Source organism: Taudactylus pleione, unplaced genomic scaffold (assembly GCF_031769625.1).
Source record: "Taudactylus pleione unplaced genomic scaffold, aTauple2 ptg000186l, whole genome shotgun sequence".
NCBI classification, from domain to species: Eukaryota; Metazoa; Chordata; class Amphibia; order Anura; family Myobatrachidae; genus Taudactylus; species Taudactylus pleione.
This window is the reverse complement of record NW_028284588.1, coordinates 11,902,273-11,925,822: the sequence shown is the minus strand read 5'-3', so window position 1 is coordinate 11,925,822 and position 23,550 is coordinate 11,902,273. Positions and strand designations below refer to the sequence as shown.

At 43.8% G+C, this 23,550-nt stretch overlaps 1 pseudogene; it reads left to right on the top strand.

Annotated features, from left to right (window-relative positions):
* Positions 1-2,641: 2,641 nt before the first annotated feature.
* LOC148519659 (death-inducer obliterator 1-like) overlaps positions 2,642-23,550 on the top strand; it is a 108,888-nt pseudogene continuing 87,979 nt past the window's right edge.

Genomic DNA, 23,550 nt, shown 5'->3' with positions numbered 1-23,550 from the left:
GCGGCTCTGCCCCGACCTCTAGAAACACGGGAAAATGATGGTCCTCCTCTGAAGCGACTTTGTGAATGACCCGGGGAGTGAAAGGCCTGAAAACTAGTGTCCCGAGTAAGATCTTCTAGGGGGAGGAGCCGCAGAAGGAAGATAAGTGAATTTACCTCCTATAGCCTAAGAAATCCACTTACCTAGTTCTGAACCAAATAATACACTTCCCGTGAATGGTAGTGCTTCCACAGCTCTCTTTGATTCTGCATCTGCTTGCCAATGTTTAAGCCACAGTGCCCTTCATACTGAAATTGCCAGAGCTGAAGTTCTGGAGGCGATATTGCAAACGTCTTTGGACGTTTCTCCGAGGTAAGCTGCAGCTTCATCTATATATGTTCTGTCAATGGAATAAGGTCTTCCACCAGAAGCTGGCTTCTCATTCCGTCAGCCAATAGTTTTGCCCAAAGTTCAATAGCTTAGTTAGTCCAGCAGCTTACAATCGCAGGATGCAGAGTCACCCCTGCAGCTGTGTATATGAACTTAAGAGTGTTTTCCAATCTCCTGTCAGATGTGTCTTTCAAAGACGTGGCCCCAGGAACTGGAAGCATAGTCTTTTTAGATAGCCATGAAACTGATGGATCTACTGTAGGGGGAGTCTCACAAGGTTTTCTGTTATCTGCTGGAAAAGGGTAAAAAGATAATAACCGCCGTGTCATCTCAAATTTTTTGTCCGGATGTTTCCAGGCTGACGTTAGAGGATAATCTAGCTCTTCCGAGATTGGAAAAGCAATAGCCTGTTTTTGTTTCTTTAGAAAGACTGTCGAGCAGGACCTGTGTCCTCCTCTTGTATTTGCAATACCTGTTGGATTGCAGAAATTAAAGCCTCTATCCCCTTGGATACCGGCTCAGACTCCTCTTGGAGTTCCTTAAGCATATCTGAGCATATTCACCTTCTTCTAAATCTGGCATATGCTCTTCCTCTGAGTCGTCCGATTGGAGGACTGGTGGTAACAGTCTCTTTTTTGAGATCTGAGGAGAGGATCCCATAGTGGTACAGGAAAAAGTTATGGCTTTTGAAATCCCCTCCATGGAAATAGCTAAGGACCTCGCCCATGCTGGTTCCTCTAGAGCCGCTGACCTGGAAGCCTCTCTTTCTTTGCGAAAAGCCTCCAGCTCTGCAAAGAGAGAGGACATAACGAATGTAACCTGCGTCTAAGACATTGGTTCTGACATCCCTGCAGATTTTTGCTCAGTATTGCAATTGTCACACAACCGGTAGGTAGATGCATTGCAGCATTTGGCAGCTTCTATAATTGATATGGAGCGTCAATGTCCGGACCCTTTATTAATTGTTATGGGACTTATTAAATTATGGGACTTATTAATATTGTTATTGTTATGGGAAATTATTAAAAGCACTTTCCGTGCTTTTAATAATGATAAACCTTGGTTTACTGGTAAACTTAGGCAGCTTCGTCGTGCCAAAGAGGAGGCCTACAGAGGAGAGGATAGAATACTGTATAATCAGGCGAGGAACACTTTTGACCAGAGAGATCAGGGTGGCAAAAAAGTGTTTTGCCAAAAAGCTAAAAGTACAATTTGCAGCTAATGATCCTGTGTCAATGTGGAAAGGCCTGCAAGATATTACTAACTTCAGGAAAATATCTCCCCACTCTGTTATGAGCCAGGAATTGGCAGATGAACTAAATAATTTTTATTGTAGGTTTGAAAAGCCGGATTTAATGTGTCGCCCTAATTTTGATAAATGTCATATAGGCGGGTCTTTTGGTATTTCTCCGCCATGCGGTACAGATAGTTCACCTGTTCTGACGGTGGAGGAGGTTGAGGTGGCCAAACAGTTCAAGAGGCTGAGGACCAGGAAAGCACCTGGCCCAGATGGGTTGTCACCAACTAGTCTGAAGATCTGTGCTGAACAGTTGGCCCCTGTTTTTACAGGGATTTTTAATGCATCTGTGGAACTGTGTGTAGTTCCATCTGTTTTTAAGTGTGCCACAATTATCCCAGTGCCTAAGAAATCCCCTGTTAAGGGTCTTAATGACTATAGACCAGTCGCTTTGACTTCGGTGGTCATGAAAACACATGAATGACTAGTGTTGACCTATTTGAAGGATACTGTAGGCCCATTTTTGGACCCTATGCAGTTTGCCTATAGGGCAAATAGGTCGGTGGAGGATACAGTCAATTTAGGACTGCATTTTATCCTGCAACATCTCGACTTACCAAGGACATGTGCAAGGGTCTTATTTGTTGATTTCAGTTCAGCTTTCAACACAATTGTCCCAGGGAAACTTTACCCTAAGCTGGTTTGTTTGGGGGTTCCTGGTCTGATGTGTCGCTGGATCATTAATTTTTAGAGGACAGGAAGCAGCAGGTGAGCACAGGGGCCCCTCAGGGATGTGTCCTTTCGCCACTGCTCTTTTCATTGTACACAAATGATTACACTTCTGGTGAGCCGTCTGTAAAACTACTGAAATTTGCGGACGATACTACCATTGTAGGCCTTATTAGTGACGGTGATGAGTCCGCTTATAGGAGAGTGGTTGAACGGTTGTCCATCTGGTGTGGTGAGAATAATTTAGAGCTAAATCCACAGAAAACAGTGGAAATGGTAGTGGACTTTAGAAGACTGCCGCTTTCGATGTCTCCTGTTGTTATTGGTGACACGGTGGTGTCTGTGGTGAATTCATTTAGGTTTTTGGGGTCAGTGCTTTCACGGGATCTAAAATGGGGAACTAATGTGGACTCCATTGTGAAGAAGGCTCAGCAGAGGCTGTATTTCTTGCGGCAGCTTAGGAAGTTTAATCTGCCACAAGAATTGTTAGTCCTCTTTTATTCAACAATAATACAGTCTGTTCTTTGTACATCAATTATTGTTTGGTATAGCACTATTACACAACGGGAGAAGAACAGGTTACAGAGAGTGGTTAGGGCTGCAGAAAAAATCATTGGTATTGACCCCCCCCCTTCAAGATCTATATTTAGCCAGGATGAGTAGGTGAGCTGGTAATATTGTAGCAGATCATGTACATCCAGGCTGTCATCTGCTTCAAATGTTACCTTCTTTTAGGCGGTATAGGTCGCAACGGGTGAGAACTTCCAGACATCTGAATAGCTTTTTCCCACAGGCTATTATGGTGTTAAATAGCTGATTTGAACAGTTGAGGGGGCAGGGTGGGCTGTAACTGTGGTGTGGTTGAATGGCATTTTTTGTTGTTGTGAGTTTTATGGGAGTTTGTTATACCGGAACAAATTCCTTGCATATTTATGTATTTATGTATTCTTGGCCAAATAAAGCTGAATTTAATTGAATTGAATATGGAACCAATTGAAGGTAAAAATATATTAATGATGATATTGATATGTTATATTCTTACAACACATAGAGGAGTCATGCAAATTACACTACACATAGGCAGAACATGTCAAAATACTTTCTCCTCACAAGTATTTTCAACTCCTAATTTAATATCTCAGCTCAATTATAATAAAGTTCACCAGGTAATTATGATTTCCAAATACTGTATGTTCACTTTGCACATTTGCCTTTATATGCATATGCTGGAGTGGAGGGGTGCTGTAGTGATGCAAATGATGAGCTCCCAGGCAGCCTACTTCATTGTGTTACATTCTGCCACAGTTCCCTGTGTGCCCATTCTAGCTCTGCATCAACAGGGTGCTAAGAAGGGAAAATTTAGCCGACCTTGGCGCTCACCATATAATATGTGTGTAGATAATCGATTGGCTGCAGCTGCCCACAAAGAAAAGTTGTGGCTCTTTTCAAAACAGCATATATTCAAAAAAATAGGCTGTGCAATCCTACAATTATTTTCCCAACAATATGCCAATGTGTAATCAATATAATGATCAGTGGCGTCCTTACCTGTCTTTGCACCTGGTGCACGAAGCTTGTACTGTAAATAAGGGGGCGTTTCCTTGCGGGTGAGGGCGTGGCCTTGCGGCCCGAACACCAGTGTTTTTTCATACTGGGGTGCGGGAGGTGCAGACTGCCCCTGGGGACCAGCCTGTGTGAAGTGCCAGCTGTCTCACTGTGCTAGGAGCTGAGCGCTGCATGTAATGCAGCACCCGGCTCCTGTCACTGAGGGGGAGCCAGCACTTTGGTGTCACCCCTCAGCTGGTGACACCCACGTGCGGCCCGCACCCCCCGCACCCCCATTGTGACGCCAGTGATAATGTTTATTTCAGCAATAGATGGTGTTCTCCAGTGTATAAAAGAAGGTCTACTTTTATACACTGGAAAACACCATCTGTTACTTTGTTGCAAGGCACAATTCATATACAGCAACTTTCCAGATGTGATCGCTAAACCAAAGTGTTTTAAACTGTACTTTATGTTCATGTTTATGAATTAAGTGATTTACAGCATATGCTATTTTAATGTTATTGTTTTTTAGGACATTGCTGTAATAAACATATTACACATTGACATATTGTTGGGTAATAATTGTAGGATTGCGCAGCCTATCAATAGGGTTCTGCCACATGTTCCATCTTGGAAACTGCCTGGCACCTCTGTGCAGCATTCTTTTGTTACACACTGCACTCCCCTTCCCTTCTTCCCCTCCTTACCTGGTGGAATGTGCATGAGGCTTCCTGGTGGCTCCTGAGGGTCTCCTATTTGCTGGTGTTTACTACCCCCAGAACGCATGGATACCCATACTCCTAGTGGAGTTTTGTTTCCTGCAAGGGGTAGTTCCTTACCCTTTCTTTCGAGGCATCCTTTGTAAATAACAGGCTCTCAACTCAACCCCACTATATATTTATTTTATTACAAGATATTCCATCTACCAGTTACCAGACTGTAATGCCTGCCTCAAATATATTGGTTCTCCTCCAGGGTTGTAATGGAGAAGTACATGGCTAAGCAGCTTCAGGGTCTTGTGGGAGTCAAGCTAATGAGTCTAAAGATAAACAGACAGACCAGACAAGCTCACCCTCTACTTCACCGGATGGCAGTCCCCTGGATGATACCCCTGATTTGTCAGCATATTGTTCCTCTACTATTTACAAAGCACAGGGACTTTCAGACATTCTCTTTCCTCTCAAGTCTTCTGTGAACTCAATACTCTCCATGCTTAACAGAGGCAAAACAACATATTTAAGTTGGAAAACAATTTATCCAATTTATGAAGGACTTGGAGAATACCAACAGGAGAAATAATCTCTGCATCATTGGCCTACTGAGTCAGTCAAACCTAATGATTTGATGCAATTGGTCTTTGATTGGCTTCCTTGCAAACTTGGCTGTCCTTGTCAACGGGCACCCTGTTGGTGGAGAAAGTTCACTGTATAGGCCCTGATCATCAGAATCCTCAGAGCTGACCTCATCCTGTTTTCATGAAAAATTAAAATTATGCAGACAAGAATTCCGGGGATTAGGCCACTGTGGTGGACACGTTTTAGTTGAGCTCTCTGTTTACCTTTTCTCACAGTGCACCGGACACCGGCTACCACTTAGGCAGCGCTGGAATCTCCAGCGGCAGGCAGTGTGTGGGGAGTTCCTGGCGCCTGCTGCTGTGATGTCAGCTCCGGGTCCCCCTGTCTGGAAGTGCAGGAAGCCACGGCTTTCAAAGGAGCGTGCGCGCCGACCTGCAAAGAATTTAAAGTGACAGGCGCGCCAAACGTGTAGTCGCGTTTGGGGCGAGATTTGAACTACATCTATAAGAGGGAGTCTCTGGCACCAGACAGGTGCCAGAGTATAGGCTCCATACCATACCCCAATGTTCCAGTACTTACCTGTTATCCTGATCTTGACCTTGGCTTTTTTGTGACTCCGATTTCGTCTGACCCCTTGTACTGCTCCTGATATCTGGTTCTGACCTCGGCTACTCCCTGTGACACATTTACTTCTGCTCCCTGGTACCATCTCGTCTGTTTGGTATTGACCCAGCCTGTCGACTATGTTTATTCTTCTGCATTACATCCAGTAATCACCAGCAGCTGTATAGGGGAACCTAACCTGAGGGCCGCGACCTGTGTGTCGGACGCAGCCAAGTCCATACCTTCTTGCGAGGGTCCCTGGTGAATACCGCCAGCACATTAGACTCCACGCCTCAGGCATAAGTATAGCCAATCCCCTAAATATGTGGCCGCATCCACAATCCGTCCGAGAGTTGTGACACCTTTGCTATCACAAATGGAAATTGCTGAGAACGTTGCCAACTGATGCTGGGATAGGTACCGGCAACTGTCCATAACATCGACCAGCTCCCAACAATACTTAGGGGTCAATCCTATTAGGTGCGAATTGCGAGCTGCAAGGTGCGAGTTGCTATTTTCATTTCGAATTCGCATAGTGAATTAATTTTGCAATCCAATTAGCACTAAATCAGTCACACTGAATTCGCAACTTTTCCACTACTCTTCCCTGTGGGTGAGCGGTGGAAAGGAAAATATTTATTTTAAGGTTAAAATGTCAGGACACTGTGCTGAACCCTTGGACACCCCCACTAATGACTAATTAGGCATTTGGAAATTTACAATTAGCTTAATTAGTCCAATAATTACATGTAATTTGGTTTTTTTGGGGGGGAAATGTCCTCATATTACCCCAAAATCAACTTTTTTGTTAGTTTAGGCACCCGAAATTTAAGTACAATAAGTTTTTAGTTGAAAAATAATTGTTTTTATAATTTTATTTAAAGTTTTCAAGGTACTCTCAAAGTACCCCAAAATCACCCTTTTTCATACTTTTTTTTTGCATTTTTCATTTAATTTGAGATTAAACAAAAAAAAAAAGTTTTTTATTATTTTCTTGCATTTAAAAAAAACAACAACACAAATCAGCCATTTGACACCATTTAAAATCCTACAGTACCTTCCTAATGCCCATGAACAGTCTTCTAGACGGTCCTGCTAACGAAATTATCCATTTAGGGGGTCCAGGATGGTCTCCCCACATTTTCATGCACTTCTCGCAAATCTCATTTGGCAGTCAATTCGCACCCCTCCGCTGCGAGCAGTATGAATAGGGATTTTTAATTGGATTAGAGAAATCTCGGGAGTGCACTTTGCTGTGACGTGTGCGAGTTTCAAGAAACAAACTCGCTACTCGCCATTTGCACCTCATTGCATTGAGCCCTTAGACTGGACACCAGCTCCTTGCTGTTTGGAGAGCTCCGTGTGGCTGCCATCTTCTTGTGTGGCCTCACTTTAATGAAACCTTGAAGTCAGCTTATGAGGCTTTATTTCTATCTGACACAATTGAGGGGCTCGGTGGAAAAGAGGCACATCCCACAAAATTACTTTTTTTACAGGACTAAAAGTAATACCCCTTTTCCACCAAAATTCCGGGTCTGACTCGGAGTTGGAACAGGGTTCCTATCCGGATCAGACCCGGAATTTAGCTGGCGCTGACTCGGGATATTCCCAAGTCGGCGCCGCTCACACCGCAGTCGGGTCTGCATAGACCCGGCTTTTCCGGTGTGAAAGTGGACGCTTGGAGATGACATCATCTCCAAGCGCCGCTGAAGCCGGACCAATCGGCCGGCTTGCAGCGCACTGCAGGTCATCAAGACCCGGAGTGCGCTGTACACACAGCAGGGTTTCACGGGTTACTCCCGTGTTAAACCCTGCTATTTACCTGGGTTGGATTGCCGGGTCACTCGATCCGGCGATCCAACCCTCACCCCTTTTACACCAAGTAGTTGGCCAGGTTAACCCTGCAATTACCCGAGTTTTAGCTCCGGTGTAAAAGGGGTATAATAGGAAAAGAAGTTTCCTGTGGAAAGTTGGTGCTTACTGTGCTTGTATTTATTTGAACTGGAATTTAAATTGAACACTGAAAGTTTTCACTAGCACTCTGCACTTTACTTAGCACATTGAGTGTTTTTTCTTTGTGTTACACAAGAGTGCAGTGCATTCTAATGCACCATATGGTCAGGGAGTCACCCAAAAGCAGAGTTTCCCAAACATGGTCCTCAAGGCTCCCCAACAATTCAGGTTATAGAGATATCCATGGTTGAGCACAGGTGACTTAATTAGTACCTCAGTTAATTTGATTTAGCACCTGTGCTCAACCATGGATATCTCTGAAACCTGAACTCTTGGGGATCCTTGAGGACTGCGTTTGGGAACCTCTGCCCTAAAGGTTATTTGTTTTTTTTTCTAATGTCTATATATATAATTTTTTTCTGGATGTTGTTTTACTTTGATATAATCAGGCCCCCCTAGGAAGAGAGTTGCAGAAAAAATCTCAACAAACACACAGAGACTCTTTTGTACGTTTGCATGTTTGGTATTTTTTAAAATCGCTATGTAAGAATTCATATGCTGCACTAGATGGCGCTGTTTTCTAACACACACACATATATATATATATATATAGTTATGGGGGTCCCGAACAAAAACAAGTCCCAACACGGCACTACTAGTACAAAGTTATTATATTTAAAGGTAATTAGTACATATCAATACTTGCATCACATCTTCAACATGATAAACGATGCATCCACAGCATGATGTGCAACGTGACGTTTCGGGATCAGCAGACCCCGTCCTCAAGCTGCTGTGGTCTGTAGGTAGCAAATGACTAATGAACAAGAAAAGGATGTGTCTAAAACACTTACCTATATACTCTACTGGCTGCGTCTGTGCCAAGCCCGGAGACCAGCCACGTTGTTTTACTTTGATATAATCAGGCCCCCCTAGGAAGAGAGTTGCAGAAAAAATCTCAACAAACACACAGAGACTCTTTTGTACGTTTGCATGTTTGGTATTTTTTAAAATCGCTATGTAAGAATTCATATGCTGCACTAGATGGCGCTGTTTTCTAACACACACACACATATATATATATATATATATATATATACATATACACAGTGGTGGCCAAAATTGCGGACACTTTTTGAAATTTTAATGTTTTTCAACTTTGAATGCTTATAAAAGCTATTACACTTCACACAGTGCAATGATTCATATATCATATGAAAGGAAATTTAATGCTGAATTCAACACAATAAACAGAGGCCAAATATTTGCATTACAAGGGAAGTTATGCAGTGAAATCAATACTTAGGGTGAAAATCGCTGTATACTTATGATGTTACTGTCCTATCAGTATTTCATTGGGTATCCTTTATTTTTCAAGACAACAGCACATCAATGTGTCATTGAGCCAACCAATGTTTGGAGCGCTTCCTTCTTTTTTATGTGGTGCCATGAGACAATTATAGCCTCAATCAATTGTCTTTTATCTGATGGACGCCTCAGATGTACCAGTTTTTTCAAACAGAACCACAAATGTTCTATGGGGTTCAGGTCTGGGCTGTTTCCTGGCCAGCCCAGCACCTGTATGTCATTCTCCGTGAACCCCTTTTTGTATGTCCGTGCAGTGTGGTAGGGAGCTGAATCCTGCTGGAAAAAAAATGGGGCATTATCTGGAAAAAGATCCCTGATAGAAGGTAGAAGTTTTGGTTGTAGGATGGTGTCAATGTACTTTCTGCTGTTCAGTGTGCCATTATTATTATTATTATTATTATTATCATTTATTTATATGGTGCCACAAATGTTCCGCAGTGCCTTACAAAGTACAGAAACAAGTTGTAGACAAGCGACTTACAGAACAATACAATATAGGACATGGATTATATAAATTGCTACATTAGTGACCATAACACCCAGATAAGCAACAGAACATAAGCAACCAAGTGTTAGGTGCTCTAGTGGTGAGTAAGAAGTAGATGAAACTAAAGTAGGGAGAAGCACAAGGGGGTAGAGAGCCCTGCTCATAAGAGCTTAAATTCTAAAAGGGAGGGGAAGACAAACAGGGGTGACACAGATGGGGTAGATGGGGAGGAAGGAGCATGTAGCAGGGAGTTAGAATGATAACTGGAAGGCTTTGATGAAGTAGTGGGTCTTGAGAGCACATTTGAAGGATTGCAAAGAGGTGGAGAGTCTGATGGGGAGAGGGAGAGAGTTCCAGAGGTGGGGAGCAGTGCGGGCAAAATCTTGGAGGCAGGAGTGGGATAAAGTAATCAGCTGGCATGAAAGGCGGCGTGCATTAGTTGAATGAAGAGAGCAAAGAGGAGAGTGAAGGGAGATGAGATCAGAGATGTATATGTGGGTAGATTGGGTGAGGGCTTTGTAAGCGAGCGTGAGAACCTTAAATTGGGTTCTAAAAGGGAAGGGGAGCCAGTGGAGGGCTTGTAGGAGAGGGGAGGCAGATGTAGAGCATTTGGAGAGGAAGAAAAGCCGTGCAGCAGCATTAAGGATGGACTGGAGAGAAGACTGATGGGATTTGGGGAGGTCAGATAGGAGGAGGTTACAGTAGTCCAATCTGGAGATGACCAGTGAGTGTATGAGGGTTTTTGTAGCATCCTGGATGAGATAGGGTCTGATATTTTTGAGATGGAAATGACAGTACTGTGAGAGCTTCTGGATATGTGGTTTGAAGGAGAGGGATGAGTCCAGGATAGCTCCAAGGCTGCGCACCTTGGGACTAGATGAGATAGTTATTCCATCAATTGATAAAGAAATAGTGGGAGGTGAAGTTATGTGGGAGGGTGGGTAGACGATCAGCTCTGTCTTAGTCATATTAAGTTTAAGAAATCGCTGGGACATCCAGGAAGAGATAGCAGAGAGACTGTTGGAGATACGAGTCAGAAAAGAGGGGGAGAGATCAGGGGAGGAAAGGTAGATTTGAGTATCATCAGCATAGAGATGATAATGGAGGTCAAAAGAGCTGATGAGTTCACCTAGAGAGGAAGTATAGAGGGAGAATAGGAGAGGTCCAAGAACAGAACTTTGGAGAACACCTACTGTAAGAGGCTGTGGGGGGGAAGAAGAGTCATGAGAGGATGAGAGGAAATGGAGAAAGAGCGGTCAGAGAGGTAGGATGACAGCCAGGAGAGGGCAGTGTCACATAGACCAATTGAGTGAAAGATATTCAGCAGGAGAGGGTAATCCACAGTGTCAAAAGCAGCAGAGAGATCAAGGAGAATGAGAAGAGAGTAGTGGCCCTTTGATTTGACAGCAAGGAGGTTGTTGCTGACTTTCGTGAGGGAAGTTTCAGTGGAGTGGAGAGAACGGAAGCCAGACTGAAAAGGGTCAAGGAGGGAGTGGGAGGAAAGAAAAGCGGTAAGGCATTTGTAGACAATCTGCTCAAGGAGTTTGGAGGCAAAAGGGAGGAGAGAGATGGGTCTATGACATAAAGGCGGCCTACAGCATCTGCTGTCATACATGCCCAGATCATAACACTTGTAGGTTTCTTTGTTGTCGCTTGAATAAAATCTGGATGTACCTCTTCCCCGATGCGACGTCTCACACATTTTCTCCCATCACTACCAAATATCGAAATCTTAGTTTCGTCACTCCATATCACTTGTTTCCACTGACCTTCTGTCCATGCAATGTGTTCTTTTGCCCACTGTATTCGTTTTTGCTGCTGCTTTTTATTCAGCAATGGCTTTTTTCGGGGAATCCTACCTTTTAGGCCAACCTCCATTAGTCTTCTCCGTTCCGTTCTTGCACTGACAAAAACACCAGATGCACTCAGTTTACTACTAATGGCCGCAGATGACATCCCTCTGTCTCTGATGCAAATTCATTTTATTCTCCTATCATCAACAGCTGTTGTGCACTTTTTCCGGCCTTTTCCTTCTTTGTTTTGTATAGATTGTGTTACCTGATAGCGTAAACAAAACTTTTGTACTCCTGATGTTGTCACATTCGCACCAATTTCTCTCGCAATAGCTGCATACGAAGGACCATTTTCAGTTAACACCACAATCCTGGATCACGTCGCTGTGCTGCGGTCTTGAAAAAGGATACCCAACAAAATACTGATAGGACAGTAACATCATAAGTACACAGGGATTTTCACCCTAAGTGTTGTTTTCACAGCATAACTTCCCTCATAATGCAAATATTTGACCTCTGTTTATTGTGTTGAATTCAGCATTAAATTTCCTTTCATTTGATATATGAATCATTGCACAGCATGAAGTGAAACAGTTTTTATAAGCATTCGAAGTTGATAAACATTCAAATTTCAAAATGTGTCCGCAATTTTGGCCACCAGTGTGTGTGTATATAATATACAGTCAGGTCCATAAATATTGGGACATTGACAAAATATTCATATTTTGGCCTCTATTCACAACCACAATGGTTTTGAAATGAAACAAATGAGATGTGCTTTAACTGCAGACTTTCAGATTTAATTTGAGGGTAATTACATCCAAATCGGGTGAACGGTGTAGGAATTACAATGGTTTCAATATGTGCCTCCCACTTTTTAAGGGGCCAAAAGTAATGGGACTATCAACTCAAAAGCTATTTCATGGACAGGTGTGTCATTATTTCATTATCAATTAAGCAGGTAAAAGGTCTGGAGTTGATTCTAGGTGTGACATTTGCATTTGGAATCAGTTGATGTTGACTCTCAATATGAGATCCAAAGAGCTGTCACTATCAGTGAAGCAAGCCATCATTAGGCTGAAAAATCAAAACAAACCCATCAGAGAGATAGCAAAAACATTAGGTGTGGCCAAATCAACTGTTTGGAACATTCTTAAAAAGAAAGAATGCACTGGAGAGCTCAGCAACACCAAAAGACCAGGAAGACCACGGAAAACAACTGTGGTGGATGATAGAAGAAATATTTCCCTGGTGAAGAAAAACCCCTTCACAACAGTTGGCAAAATCAAGAACACTCTCCAGGAGGTAGATGTATATGTGTCAAGGTCAACAATCAAGAGAAGACTTCACAAGAGTGAATATAGAGGGTTCACCACAAGATGCAAACCTTTGGTGAGCCACTAAAACAGGAAGACCAGATTAGAGTTTGCCAAACAACATCTAAAAAAGGCATTACAGTTCTGGAACAACATCCTATGGACAGATGAGACAAAGATCAACTTGTACCAGAGTGATGGGAAGAGAAGAGTACGGAGAAGGAAAGGAACTGCTCATGATCCAAAACATACCACCTCATCAGTGAAGCATGGTGGTGGTAGTGTCATGGCGTGGGCATTTATGGCTGCCAATGGAACTGGTTCCCTTGTATTTATTGATGATGTGACTACTGACAAAAGCAGCAGAATGAATTCTGAAGTGTTTCGGGCAATATTATATGCTTATATTCAGTTCAATGCTTCAGAACTCATTGGACGGTGCTTCACAGTGCAGATGGACAATGACCCGAAGCATACTACAAAAGTAACCAAAGAGTTTGTTAAGGCTAAAAAGTGAAATGTTATGCAATGGCCAAGTCAATTCCCTGAATCCATTTGAGCATGCATTTCACTTGATGAAAGGAAAACTGAAGGGAAAATGCCCCAAGAACAAGCAGGAACTGAAGACATTTGCAGTAGAGGCCTGGCAGAGCATCACCAGGGATGAAACCCAGCGTCTGGTGATGTCTATGCGTTCCAGACTTCAGGCCGTAATTGCCTGCAAAGGATTTGCAACAAAGTATTAAAAAGTGAAAGTTAGATTTAGGATTGTTTAGTTTGTCCCATTACTTTTGGCCCTTTAAAAAGTGGGAGGCACATGTAGAAACCGTTGTAATTCCTACACCGTTCACCTGATTTGGATGTAATTAACCTCAAATTAAATCTGAAAGTCTGCAGTTAAATCACATCTTGTTTGTTTCATTTCAAAGCCATTGTGGTGGTGAATAGAGGCCAAAATATGAAAATTCTGTCAATGGGGGTCATTCAGACCCGCTCGCGAGCAGCAGGACGCTCGCAAGCGGGTCGATATTCCCCACTGCGCATGACGGAGGGAGCTCCATCATGCGCATGCGTGAGACCCGGCGAGCGACGGGCTCACCATCGCTCCGGGTCTCGCACCAAAGGGGGCGTGCTGTCGATGTTGATTGACAGCACGCCCCCTTTGGTGGGCGAGCCGGGGGCGTGCCTGCCAGACGGAGGCATTCCCATGGGAACGCCTACCATCTCAAGCGGGCCCCACTGACATCACTAGTGATGTCAGTGGGAGTGATTTTGGCTCTGATAGAGCCAAAATCACTCCAGGGCTTGCGGCAGCGAGACCCTACCGCAGGGTCTCCATCGCAAGCCCGATGGTCGCGATGGTCAAGACCATCGCGACCATCATCATGGATGCTCATTATAGCTGTGGGTGGTAACCCACAGCTATGCGAGCGTCCATGAGGACGCTCCAAAAAAAGGTAGGAGGGCCCTGATTCAGAGCGACCGCTCTGGTCAGAGCGTTCAGCTCTGAATCAGGCCCTATGTCCCAATATTTATGGACCTGACTGTATATATGTATATATATATATATTTAATATACAGTATATACACATACAATTAGGGATATATTTACTAAAGTGCAGGTTTACAAAAGTGGAGATGTTGCCCGTAGCTACTATTCTACTTATCCTTTATCTAGTACCTTCTAGAAAATGATAGCTAGAATCTGATTAGTTGCTATAGGCAACATATCCACTTTTGTAAATCCGCACTTTAGTAAATATGCCCCTTAGAGCAGGAGTTCCCAACCATGGTCCTCAAGGTACACTAACAGTCCAGTATTTAATGATAGCCATACCTGAGCACAGGTGCCTTAATTTGAGATAGATAAGGGGGGTGGTCCGTGCTTCAACTTGTGGTGGAGTGGTGGGGTTAGGGTAAGGGGACTAGGAGGGAGGTGGGATGGGGAGTTGGTAGGTGCAGCAACGTGTAAACAGGAGTACCAATGCCTGTTTGTTCAATCAGAGGAATATGTGGTGCACGTGCGCTCCTTCTGGGTGTGTGTGTGTGGGAGAAAGGGCATGGGGAAAGGGGGAAGATGGGGGTTGGGGAAGGGGGGAATTACCGGGAGGGCAGATTGAGGTGTGGGTATGTAGCTATATGGAGGTTATGTTTGTGGGTGTGTGTGGATGAGTACAGATGAGGCAGACAGTGGGATCCAACCTTTTTATTGGGTAAGACACAATGCTTCCCTAGGTAGTTCCGTTGTTTGGTAAGGGGATGAGCAGATGTCTCTGTGTAATCCTTGGTTGGGGAATCGGTGTACCCTTTCAGGGGGCTCCTTTCCATGCGGTTCTTACTCCCTCACATTCCCCTGCTGGACCTATGGTCTACAGTCTTACGGAACTGGGATGCATAGGTATAGCTAAAGTCCAGTACTGTGTGCAGTTTGCGGCATCCTGCTGTGAATGGTGGTGTGATATGGAGAGCCGCATTGTGGAGCTGCCCCACAGTCCTGTGGGGTCAGTTGGTTGTGCTGTGGGCACTACCAGGGTGGGGAGGGGGTGACCCAGGTTTTGCAGTGTGGCACGCTGCTGGATCCTCTGCAGCCTGGATCTTGGTGTATCAATAGATGTTAATTGGTCAGAGTTCTTGTAGTGAGTAAGGAGTGCTGTTTCTCCAACGCATTTCAGCCTTGGGGCCTTTTTCAAGGAGTTACTGAACTGTGGAGTGAGCTGTGTTTTATGAATGGGTTGTGGGTGTGTTGGGTGTAACGTGTCGTTCTGGAGCCTATCACAAGCAGGCTATTGATCTGGATGGGATGCAGGTGGTGGCGGGTGCGTGATGGTGATGAGTGTGTCATATGCTGCGGGTGTCCAATCATGAGGTGTGAGGCCTAACTATGAGGAAAATCCCTTAGACTGAGTAGGCGCGCATATGACGGATTGCCGGGATCCGTGAGTGATGTGTGCATCACGTGGGAGGTGTGAGGCCGGGCTATATGGGAGGTGTTCATCACCATGATGACGCGCGTGATGACGGGTCAGTCCGGGGACCCGTCTGACATATGTTGTCACATGGGGGTGTGGTGTCCAATGGGAATGGGGCTATGGCTGTTGTTATGGTGATGCGTCCACTTTGGGGTCTAGTACTGGTGGCGCTATGTCTCAAACATTTCTGTGTGGTGATCCTGATGTGGCAGGTGATGTCTGGGTGGGTGTTGTTAGGAGGTAATCGTCGCCATGGTGACGTGTGTGATATCGGGTTGAATGGGGTGTCCATCTGATGCGGGTGGTCACATGGGGATGTGGAGTTCAAAGGGGAGGGGGAGTCAGAGGGCTGTTTGTGTTGCTATGGTAACACGTCCATGTCGGGATCTGATCGTTGTGGCATTATGTCTCCAGTATCTCTGTGTGGTGATCCTGATGTGGCGGGTATAACTGGGGGGAGAATCTGGTTCTATGGATGAGGTACATAGATGACGTATTCTGCATTTGTAAATTACCCCACAACTCCCTCACAGACTTCCTGGCCTATATCAAAAACAATTACAGACACCTCAACTTCACCACGCAATACAGCAAAACAGATGTCAACTTCCTGGACTTACACATATTTATTGACTAACACAAGATACACACCAAGACTTTTCACAAACCAGTAGATGCAAATAGTTTCATTCTTTTGGAAAGTGGTCATCATCCAAATTGGCTCCGAAACATACCAGCTTTTCAATTCAAACGAATCAGACGCAACTGCACCAGACTGACCGACTACTACGAACAAGGAGACAAAATGAACAGTTCATAGCCAAAAACTATGACAGCACACTACTACAGACCACTCTGACTAAGATAGGCACAGAAGAGTGCTCACCACTACTCCAATACAGAGACAACAAAGGACAACACACAGACAACATACCATTCATAACACAATACAACAGTAGCACCACCAGGATCAAACACATAGTAAATAAAAACTGGAACCTGCTCCTGAAGGACGAAACACTAGCGACAGTACTCCCCACACACCCCAAAGTGATATACCATAAGGCCCCCAACATCAAAGACAAATTAGTTCGGAACCAAATACCTCCACCATCACTGAAGCAAGCCACCCTAGACAGCCAACCCCTCAAAAAGAGCTTCTACCATTGCGGCATGTGCACCAACTTCCGTACCCTAGGCCACAGGAGCACCAAACCGACCACCACATTTTCCGCAACACAGACAGGTAACACATACAAGATCCAAGAACACATAACATGCAACACCAACCACATAATATACATGATACAATGTCCATGCAAAGTCATTATATAGGACGCACTATCAGACCCCTTAAAGCAAGAATTACAAAGCACATTAGAGGCATCAACAACAAAACAGACACCCACAATGTACCTTTACATTTCCAGGAGAAACACAACTGCAACACTAAGGGCATGACATTCATGGGCATCAAAGCACTGAGCACCAACTGGAGGGGGGGGAGACATGATCAGGAGACTCAACAAGGAAGAATTGAAATGGATTTTCACAATGCAAACATTCACACCACATGGCCTCAACATCGATAACGAAATCAAATCCGTCATATCAAAATAGAACCCACACCTACCATCCCACAGTAACAATGATGACCGACTACCTAGCAACCACTGCACATCCGTCACACACATAGACATTGAACATCAGAACACTGACACCTGTTGAATCGTGCAACTGAACCTTTAGTACATTCCTGCCTATAAACCTCTAAGATTCACCTGCCTAGAACCTCTAAGACAAAACCTGCCTATACCTCCTAAAACCATAAGGTGTCGCTAATTAGCGCTGTGTTTTAAATATACCATTAATAAGACTCTAAGACAGTGGAATAGCGGTCCAACGCGCTAAAGATTATTATTCAGGTAAAAGTACAGATGTTACCACGCTATGATCTAACAATGAGCGCAAACTAAATTGTACAAACATTTAGGTCATAAGGTACAGTCAATACATACGCGTGCGCTCTGGGACCAGATACCGGCATCAGTAATGAAACCTTCGTCGAAACAGCATAACAGGACCACCGCAGACTGGCATCTCGTTTCAGAGCACTCACATATATACCCGTACTGGGATAAGCAATACAATAGAATACGTTGGCAGGTTCTCATTGGTTCCTCTTCTTGCTTCTTCCGTTACGGTACAATTCATAGGTCAGTGCAAAGACTCAAACCAGCCTCTAACAGCCTGATTGTGTCCACTTTCCCGCTGCATAATAAATCTAGTCTAAACTATGGCATACAACATTTCAAGGAGTTATTCTCTCTATCATTCATATTTCATAGCCGCATGTTCTGATCTCCTCACCGATGCCACCAGAACGCTGTGGGAAAAGAGTAGATCAGTACGGCACCAATCACGGTCCATTTGCCATTTACTAAACCATAGTTACAGAAAACATTAATTTCTTCATATGCTGACACTGCGATTAAACCAAATAATAATCATTCCTTTCGTGCTGCGGGACCATTGCTTTTAAATGTGTATGCGGGGAGAAATGACATTAAATTGTGTGTGCGTTTGAGGGTCTGTGGGGTACTTAGCGACCAGCACTAAGTTGGAAAGGCTTCTGTGTATGTTAGTGAGCATGCCAGTATGGGTTTGGGAAAGATCACTAAAAAGCTGGCTGTGCGTCTAAATAGCTATTTTGCATTGTCCTATGTTTAACATGAAGTGCAGGGAAAACACCACTAATTTGCTACTTTTTGCTACATCGGGTATGTGTTAATGTGAATGCAGGGGAAAACACCACTACTTTGCTACTGCTCAAATATGTTTGTGGTGATTTTAATGTGTTGCAAAGTTATTTTATGTCTGCTAAACACCGTCGGTAGGTGTTTGGGGAAGATTGTGAAAAAGCTGTTCGTGCTACTTTTTAGCAACTTTGCGTTGTGAGTAGCAAAATTGCTACTTTTAGCAATTTTGCACTGTGGACTGTGTACTATGTATTTTTGACAAAATGGCGCTTGTGTAAGCTTTCTTTTCTAAAATGGAGTCTTGCTGCCATTCACAAGATGGTGTCTTGAGGCCAGTCGCAAAATGGCATTGTCGCGATTAAATTTTAAACTGAACTTGTCTCAGCCAATTATTCAGCTTCAACAGTCCACCCTTTGATAGCAAACAACATGCTATCACAATCTGCTATTAGGATTTAATTTAGGCTTACATTTATATATTATTTAGTGTCATTATGGGATGGCACAAGGTGGTTCTTAATCCATCAATAATGTGTCTCTGAGTGGGGACATAAAACTACTATTATACGCACACCGCGGATCTTGGGAGATCATGTGACAGGTGTGGGAATGCACCAGTCTTATAACAGCAGTCTTGAAGGGGAATTTGAGACTTTACATTTTCTGGGTGTTCTATAAATAACATTTCAATAATATCCTCTATGCATGTCTAAATATTACACATTTAAATTATGGTATTTCCTAGCTCAGGGTTGTAATGCAGTTCTGTATCTACCTCGGTATACATATTATCATTTCTAACCACCATCACAGTTTCATTCCTTCGTTTCACTCTGTTTTTACATTTTCCACACTTCAACACAATAGGAACACACCGGACGCATATGCCAATTACTATGATGACAATCAGTATAAGGATCAAGAATTTGTCTATGCTGGCCATCACTTCCTGGACCCATTCCCCTAGACCCGAGAACCATTTCACTGGGTTCAGCCATGACACCCATCCTTCTATCTTTTCCCCTACTTCAGCCACTGAAGCGTTATGGTTCTTGTGAAATTCTCACTTTAGCTGCAGAATTTCATCCATCTTCCGGTCTATCACCTCCTTAGGGCTTTATGCATATCACCAGGTATCATATTTCTCTTGCCTCTGTGTTCATATTGAGTGTGAAGATATGGTGATGGTGTGCTTTTATGTATACTCAGCATTTCAACATGTGTGAGGGTCATAACTTCTGGGACTACTCTTCCCAGGTAACACAAACCATCGGAACTCGGGGAGAGCCATTTATACGCTTTTCTTCCACATATAAAATATACATTATCAGGGAGAACATAAGGAATGGTATGCATCATTATCATTAAACACATTTCTCTTGCAAACAATCCTATCTCAGGCTCTTCCATCTGGTATATGCAAGTTTCTGGTTGTATTATTTTAGCACAATAACCATCTGGTACTTTACCAATCATTTCTTTGGTGGAACTCAATGTATACCGGTACCTAAAATATTTCCCACTTTATTTAATTGAGCATAGCAGATCATAGTTTATGGACTCATTATCAGCTCTTTGTGAGAAGGTCATCGTCTGATTATTCCCCGTCACTTCCCAACCTCCGGGTTTATTGGGTTTGGTTATGTTCAAACACAAAAGTGATCTATCTACTTGGAATTGATAGAGTTTGAAATGAGGTGGTTTGGATGAGAGGAATTTTCCATCCAATGTTTTCCCTTTTTGCAATTCTAAAATTTCCATGATATTCAGCGGAAATGGCACCAACCCTACATTATGCTGTCCCTGTGGCACATGTGAACACACCCAGCTATCGGTTTGATTTAACACTTTGCCTACCATGCTGTGATAATCCTCTAAAGGATACCCCCCCCAGTACAGAGTATATTTTGGTTGGCACCGTTGGATACAGTTCTCATCAACTAGGGACCCACAAAGCTCACAAATACAGGAATCCTCAGACGATAACCCTCCACACCTTCCCCGAGTATCCGGAATGATAGCTCTTTCAAAGATGTAGTACTCGTCAGCAGAACCTGGTATGGACCTTCCCACCGGTCAGTCAAACAACCTGAATGCAAGAAATTTCTGATCATTACATATTCTCCTGGTTCAACATCATGACAGTTAGTTTCAGGCATATCATTAGACAACAATTTCAGTTTCTGCTGCTGTTGCTTTAACTGCCTACTCATTGATATAAGATACTTTACAGTTACCTCATTGTTACCCTTTAGATCTTCCTGTGGACTTATAATCAAATGAGGTTGTCTACTGAACAATATTTCAAATGGGGACAGATTCAGAGGAGGTCTAGGAGTGGTCCCTATGCTATGTAGGACCAAGGGTAATGCTTCTGGCCATCCTAGTCCAGTCTCTGCCATGATTTTACTTAGCTTATTTTTAATAGTCCCGTTCATCCTCTCTACCTTGGCACTGGCTTGCGGTCGGTAGGGGGTGTGAAGTCGGCTATTAATGCCCATCAGCTTACATATATTTTGGAAAACATCACCTGTGAAATGGGTACCCCTATCACTCTCGATGATTCTAGGGATACCATACCTGCATACAAATTCCTGAACTATTTTCTTGGCAGTAAATGCAGCAGTATTAGTGGCCACTGGGTAGGCCTCAACCCAGTTAGAAAATACATCTGTGCACACTAATACATACTTAAGGTTCCTGCAGGGTGGTAATAGGATGAAATCAATTTGTATCACCTGGAAAGGTCCATCAGTCGGTGGAACGTGGGACGGTTCGGGAGGGATCGATTTCCCTATGTTCTTTCTCAAGCAGGTCAGACAGGACATTGCTATCTTCTCTGCTTGTGAAGAAAAACCTGGTGCGCACCAGTATGCCCTCACCAACTTGCACATACCCTGTTTACCCAGGTGAGTCAGACCATGTGCTGCCTCAGCCATGCTGGGGTAATATGCCTTGGGGGCTACTGGTTTACCATGTCCGTCCCTCCAGAGCCCAGAGGACTCTTGCCCACACCCCTTGGACTTCCAAATGGATTTTTCCTGAATTGAACACAAATTTTGCATCTCAATTAATTTTAGCATGTCAAAGGTTTGGAATGACATAATTGTTTCAGTTGGAGAAAACATTTTTAATCCTGCTGCCCATTTTGCAGCTTCATCGGCTCTGTTGTTGCCCAGTGACACCGGGTCATCCTCACATGTGTGGGCTTTACATTTAATTACTGCCACTGCCTTGGGCAGTTGGATTGCTTCTAAGAGATGTTTTATGTGTCGGGAGTGTGCAACTGGTGTGCCTGCTGCTGTCATAAAATTTCTCAGACGCCATAGAGCCCCAAAATCATGCACTACCCCGAACGCGTACCTCGAATCAGTGTAAATGTTAGCAGATTTGCCTGCTGCCAGTTCACATGCTCTAGTCAGTGCTACTAACTCTGCCACCTGGGCCGAGTGAGGAGGACTGAGAGGTTTAGCTTCCATGATGTCTGTGTCATTTACAACAGCATAACCTGTACATAACTCACCTGTGTCTGTTTGTCTATGACAACTCCCATCCGTATAAAAAGTTACATCCACATTCTCTAAAGGTGTGTCATGTATGTCAGGTCTAGCAGTAAAGGTCTGATTCAGATATGTCATACAATCGTGCGTATCATTATGTCTGCCGAACTCACCTCCCGCCAGCAACTCTTCTCCTTCCACCCTTTGTACATCATGTTGTACATATGGTAGGTATGTTGCTGGATTCAGCGTACTGCAACGTTTAGCAGTAACATTTGCAGGAGCGATTAGGGCTAGTTCCCATTTGGTGAACCTAGCTGAGGAGACGTGTCTGGTTTGAGCTGAGTTCAACAGAGCAGATACAGCATGGGGAGTGTAGACAATCATATCATGGCCCAATACTACGTCCTCACTTTTACTCACCAATAGAGCGGTAGCTGCTACACTTCTCAAACAAGTGGGGAGTGATCTTGCTACCATGTCCAATTGGGCACTGTAGTATGCTACGGGCCTACTGGCATCACCATGTTTTTGTGTAAGGACACCTGCAGCACAACCATCGGCTTCCATACAATACAAATCAAAAGGTTTTTCATAATCAGGTATTCCCAATGCAGGAGCTCTTGTCAGACTATCCTTAAGATTAAGGAAAGCCTGTTCTGATTCCTCTGTGTGTATGACACGATCAGGCTTTGAGGAAGAGACTAATTCCTGTAAAGGTAAGGCCAAAATAGAAAAACCTGGGATCCACATTCGGCAATATCCACACATTCCTAAGAAGGTACGAATTTGCTGTTGATTCTGCGGCAGTGTCATGTTTTGTATGGCTTGTATTCTATCTGGTGTAAGGTGTCGTAACCCCTGGGTTAGGCAGTGTCCCAAATATTTTACTCTGGATTGGCACGGCTGTAGTTTGTCCTTAGCCACCTTGTGTCCTGTTTGTGAGAGATGAAGTAATACAAGTCTAGTATCATTCAAACATGACATAAACGAGCCAGAACATAGCAATAAATCATCCACATATTGAATTAGAACAGATCCATTGGCAGGTTGAAAAGATTGTAAACAGTCGTGCAATGCCTGGGAGAAGATACTGGGGCTCTCTATGAAACCTTGGGGTAATCGTGTCCATGTGTATTGTAAACATCTGTATGTAAATGTGAATAGATACTGACAGTCAGGATGGAGAGGCACAGAGAAGAAAGCAGAACAGAGGTCAATGACAGTGAAATGGGTTGCATTTGGTGGGATCTGCATCAAAATGACAGCTGGATTTGGCACTACGGGGAATTGGCTCTCTACTACCTTATTAACACCTCTAAGGTCTTGTACCAGCCTATAGCCCCTCCCACCACTCTTCTTCACTGGAAAGATGGGACTGTTGGCTACACTAGCTGTACGGACTAAAATTCCTTGTTGTAACAATCGCTCAATTATTGGAAACACCCCTAATTCTACCTCCTGTTTTAGTGGGTACTGGGGAATTTTTGGAGCTTGCCTACCGTTTTTTAAGTTTACCATTACAGGGCTTCCGTTTGCCATTAATCCAGTGTCCTGTCCATCCTTAGTCCAAAGGGAATCTGGAATTAGGGACAACATTTCGTCTACTTGTGATGGAGTTTCA